The sequence below is a fragment of the Penaeus japonicus genome, unplaced genomic scaffold (assembly GCF_977035675.1).
Source record: "Penaeus japonicus unplaced genomic scaffold, GWHDUDI00000001_assembly GWHDUDI00000037, whole genome shotgun sequence".
NCBI lineage: Eukaryota > Metazoa > Arthropoda > Malacostraca > Decapoda > Penaeidae > Penaeus > Penaeus japonicus.
The window spans coordinates 16,767,241-16,772,240 of NW_028234439.1; the positions used below are offsets into that span (position 1 = coordinate 16,767,241).

Below are 5,000 nucleotides of genomic sequence, written 5' to 3' on the forward strand. Positions count from 1 at the left end.
GACCTTACTTGGGACTTTGTTGCGCGCTTTAACTCTGCTGAGACTGTCCGGTAAAGTGGGTCAGGTGTGTGTGTGTGAGTGTTGGTATGTGTGTATGTGCGTTTGTGTCCGTTTTTGTTGTTGTTTGTGTGAGGAGGCATGTGTGTTGGTGTGTTTTTAGAGTGTGTGTGTGTTTGCTGTGACTGGTTCTTAAATGGGGTTATATATTTGACGTGTTCCTTGGTTTGTTGAGCTCGATCCCTTGCCTTCGAGCAGATGTATGGGTTTGTGTGTATAACAGAGGGTGTCTCTTCACACGGGGGTGTTTGTGTGCTTTCTAATGATAGATGACCTCTGTGTTATTTCTGAATTGTACCAGTAGATCTCCTGGTAGTTTATTTTGAGGGTTTTGATTGTCGTGTCGTAAAGAACGGAGAGAGAGAGAGAGAGAGAGAGAGAGAGAGAGAGAGAGAGAGAGAGAGAGAGAGAGAGAGAGAGAGAGAGAGAGAGAGAGAGAGAGAGAGATTGAGTGAGAGAAATCCAGTGAGGGTGTAGCGGCTGAGTGGGCGGCGGGCGGGATGGTGAGCGAGCGAGCGAGTGAGCGAGCAAACGGGCGGACGGGCGGGCGGGCGGGCGGGCGGTGTGGTATGTGGAGCGCGGCGTCACAGCCTCGCGCGTTCCGGCCCGGGTCTGCTGCGTTGAAGTCACCAGTTGAGGGAGAGAGAGTGTGCAGGGTGGGTGTGCGACGCCGGTGCCTCCGCGGCCGACACATAAGCTTTTTCCAAAAACCTCCTCGCGCCCAGTGATAGTGCCCCTTCGACCCGTCCCCCTTCCCACGGCGGATGTGTTTAACCCTCGAAGACCAGCGAAGGAGGACGAGGGGCTAAAACAGGCGGCCCGGAGTGTCCGAAGGAACGGGGGGGGGAAAAGTGCACAGTGCAGTGCGGCGGCGGCGAGCGCTGGTGTCGGTGTAGTAGTGAGACGGGACTGGGCTCTTGCGGAAGTACGGAGGAGAGAGAGTGGGTGGCTGGTGGTGGCAGTGGTGGTGGCGGTGGTGGTGGTGGTGGCGGTGTGGAGGTGGTGTAGCGTGCACCCCTACTCCCTCCCCCCCTCCTCCTCCTACTTCCAACCTCCTCCCTCCCCCCCTCTTCCCTCCTTCCTCCTCCTCCTCTTCCCTCCTTCCTCCTCCTCCTCTTCCCTCCTTCCTCCTCCTCCTCCTCCTCCTCCTCCTCCTCTTCCCTCCTTCCTCCTCCACTCCTCCTCCTCCTCTTCCCCCTCCTCCTCCTCCTTCCCATTCCTCCAAAACCCCTTTCCCATCCCGGGGAGACTCTACTCGACGTAACTTGTGTGGCAGTGGTTGGTTGTGGTGGCGATAGTGTGATACACCCTAGTGTCCGTGACGCCGCCGTCGGTGCGTGGTGTTCAGTGTATGTGTAGTGTGACGGCGGTAGTAGTGTGAACGGTGGTAGTGTGACCGCCTTCCTTGTGGATATCACCTGCTGTTGTCCTACGGCTGATAAACATCTCCCTGACCCCAACACCAGGTAAGTTCTAGCCGGCATGAGTCCAGGCTCTGCTTGAGCGTCGCTGGCTGGCAAGCAGGCTCACGCTGTTGCCACCTGGGCCCCTGTGCGTGCGTGTGTGCGTGCTTGCGTGCGTGTGTGTGTGTGTGTGTGTGTGTGTGTGTGTGTGTGTGTGTGTGTGTGTGTGTGTGTGTGTGTGTGTGTGTGTGTGTGTGTGTGAGAGAGAGATAGAGATAGAGATAGAGATAGATAGAGAGGGAGAGAGAAAGAGTTTGTATAAGTATGGCAAAGAGATATATCAGTCAGATTTTCCTTCGTCTGCAAATGCATAAGCAAATGGACACTTGCCATGCACGATGCCAAGATTGAACCCCCTTTGATGGTGAACCCCGAAGCACAAAGTCACCATTCACAATTACTGGCGCTTATACCTGAGGCGACCCCCATGCATGCGCGACGTGTTACGACATCATCGTTCCAATGCAAAGAACTCCTCCTCCTCCTCCCCCTTCTCCTCCCCCTCCTCCTCCTCCTCCTCCCCCTCCTCCTCATCCCCTTATCTGCATCTTCCTTAGGTCTAGCACGACCTCCCCTCCCTCCCTCCCTCCTTCCCTCCTCTAGCCCTCCACCAACTAGCCTCTCCACCCCCCACACCCCCCCACCCACCCATTTTGTCTCACGAGATTAATTTAATGGCTTGACCCAGATTTATTAGTCATTCGTGAACCGTGATTGCAAAGTTGCAAAGCGGCGTTTCGTGCGCTGCGCCGATCGCCGCAAGTGACCCCGTTGAGCCTCTACGGCAAATTCCTCGTCGTCGCCGTTGTCGTCGTCGTCTTCTTCTTCTTCTTCTTCTTCTTCTTCTTCTTCGTCGTCTTCTTCGTCTTCTTCTTCGTCGTCCGGTAGCGGAGGTAGCGGCGACGACGAATCGTGGCTTGCCTTTTTGCCGCTACCCGATCGGTCGGACCTTCGGGTACGAACGGTGTCGGAGGATTTACTGTTTGCTTTTTTTTTGTTGTTGTTGTTGTTTGATTTTGGGTCGAGGTCGATTCATAAATCATCAACTTCTCCTCTTACCTCTTCCTCCTCCTCCTCCTCTGTTTCCTCTTCTTCTTCCTTTTTCTCGTTCTTTTCCTGTTATCTTCCTTGTCTTTATCTCCTCTTTTTTCCTCCTACTCTTCCTCTTCCTCTGCTTCTCCTTCCTTTTTCTCTTCTTATTATTATTGTTATTATCATTATTATTTGTAGTATTAATAGTAGTATTAGTATTTTCCCCTTTTTCTTCTTCCTCTTCTTCTCCTTCTTCTTCTTCTTCTTCTTCTTCTTCTTCTTCTTCTTCTTCTCACCCACGAAGTACCCGTCGCGGTTAACTCCCAGCTTCAAAACACAAGGAACTTTTTCTTTTCTTTTCCTTATCGGGTCTTTGGGTGGTCGAAATCGGGTAAGTTCAGGGCATGAATTCGTTACCCTCGTGATCTCTTTTTTCTTTTCATCTTCTTCTTTTCTTTTTATTTTTTCTTCATTTTGTCATATCCTTCCTTTTTTTTGAAAGTCTGTGTGTGAGTGGGGGGGGAGGGGGTGATATTTAGTACTATGAAGAGCTACTCTCTACGGGGAGGTAGGGAGGGAATGAGACATAGCGGTAAATGGGGTGGGTGAGGGGTGGAGACTGTAGGAGGTGTGAGATGGGGAAGTAGACTACTAGGGGAGGGGAGGGGAGGGGAGGGGAGGGGAGGGAGAGAGCACCGTAGTTGGTGTAGGTGTGGTGTAGTGTAGTGTAGTGTAGATGAGAGGACGGGAGGGGAGGGGAGGAAAGGGGGAGAGCACCTTAGTTGGTGTAGGTGTGGTGTGGTGTAGTGTAGATGAGGGGAGGGGAGGAAAAGGGAAGAGCACCGTAGTTGGTGTGGGTGTGGTATGGTGTGGTGTAGACGAAGGGAAAGGAGGAGGGAGGGGGGGTATGGTGCAATGTGACAGGTGTGGTTACACGAGGAGGGAGGAAGGTTGTTTAAGGAAAGCTTGTTTTACAATGGCCTCACGAACGTGCTGGTGATGCTACACATATCCCGTATTCATCAACATGCGCCCGTCGCTGTGGTATCGCCGCTTGTCACTGCCCGTCGCAATTCAACACACACGCGAACCCCGTTCTCTCTCTCTCTCTCTCTCGTTCTCGTTCTCTTTCTCTTTCTCTTTCTCTAACGCATACGCGCGTGCGCACACACACACGTGCACACTCGCCCAGTTACATCCAAATACAGACTAACCACGGCTTCGTCGCTTCAACTGAGCACACACATACACACACAAACAAACCAACAAACACACTAACAAACACACTAACAAACACACTAACAAACACACCCAGACCCTCACACACGTACACACAGAGGATAACCAGCGGTGTGTGTATATATGTGTGTGTGTGTGTGTGTGTGTGTGCCTGCAGCCTGCCTTCTTTTACCTAGGGTGAATGACCGCTCACACACCAGCCGCACAAAAAACGCTGCGAGCTTCGCCGTTCGGTCGCGGACTCGCCGTTCGTTTGTTCGCGGATTTTGTTTCGGGATAAAGTCGTTCTGGGGGAGGGAGAGGGAGAGGGAGAGAGAGGGGGAGAGAGGGAGAGAGAGAGCGGCCGAGCGAGATTTTGGTCGGGGTGTTTGTGTTTAATTGGGTTTGGGTTATTTGGATGGTCTTTCTCTCTCTCTCTCTCTCTCTCTCTCTCTCTCTCTCTCTCTCTCTCTCTCTCTCTCTCTCTCTCTCTCTCTCTCTCTCTCTCTCTCTCTCTCTCTTTCTTTCACTCTCTCTCTTTCTTTGTATCTTTCTTTCATTTTTTTTCTCTCTCTTTGTTTCTTTTTCTATCTTTCTTTTTTTCTCTCTCTCTTTCTTTTCTCTCTCACTTTCTTTATTTTCTCTCTATCTATCTATGTCTATCTATCTTTCTATCTTTCTTTCTCTCTTTCTCTCTTTTGGGTTATGTTCCAGTTTTATAATTATTGTTCTTGCCTTTCTTTCTTAGAATGTGTTCAATTGATAACTTTGTTGTTTTTTTCGGGAGAGAAAGATTGATAGAACGAGATGTTTGTTTGGGTTGTTGTTTAAGTGTTCTTTTTTTCTTGTGATAATTGTGTAAATTGTATAAACACACACACACACACACACACACACACACACACACACACACACACACACACACACACACACACACACACACATACACACATACACATACACACACACACAAACACATGTATGTAGATTGTTGTAGGAATATGGAGGCGGGGAGAGGAAAAGTACGATCGCGGTTGGGGTGAGAATACAGAAAGGTTTGGGATTTCGATGCATGTCAGAGTAACGTGTTTCTCTCTCTCTCTCTCTCTCTCTCTCTCTCTCTCTCTCTCTCTCTCTCTCTCTCTCTCTCTCTCTCTCTCTCTCTCTCTCTCTCTCTCTCTCTCGCTCTCTCTCTCATTTCGAGAGGAGAGAATCTTTGATGTGTTTTTA

General features: G+C 50.4%; 1 protein-coding gene across 3 annotated transcripts in view; it reads left to right on the forward strand.

Annotated features, from left to right (window-relative positions):
- The window catches only part of LOC122260933 (bobby sox), a 95,401-nt gene that overhangs the window by 33,445 nt on the left and 56,956 nt on the right, over window positions 1-5,000 (forward strand). The window contains exon 1 of one of the 3 annotated variants that reach the window (XM_086532083.1): window positions 689-1,523. The exons of the other annotated variants lie outside the window; for them this stretch is intronic. The gene's annotated coding sequence lies outside the window, so the exon portion shown is untranslated. Of the gene's footprint in view, window positions 1-688; window positions 1,524-5,000 lie in introns of those variants that run through there. 3 annotated transcript variants of the gene reach the window in all.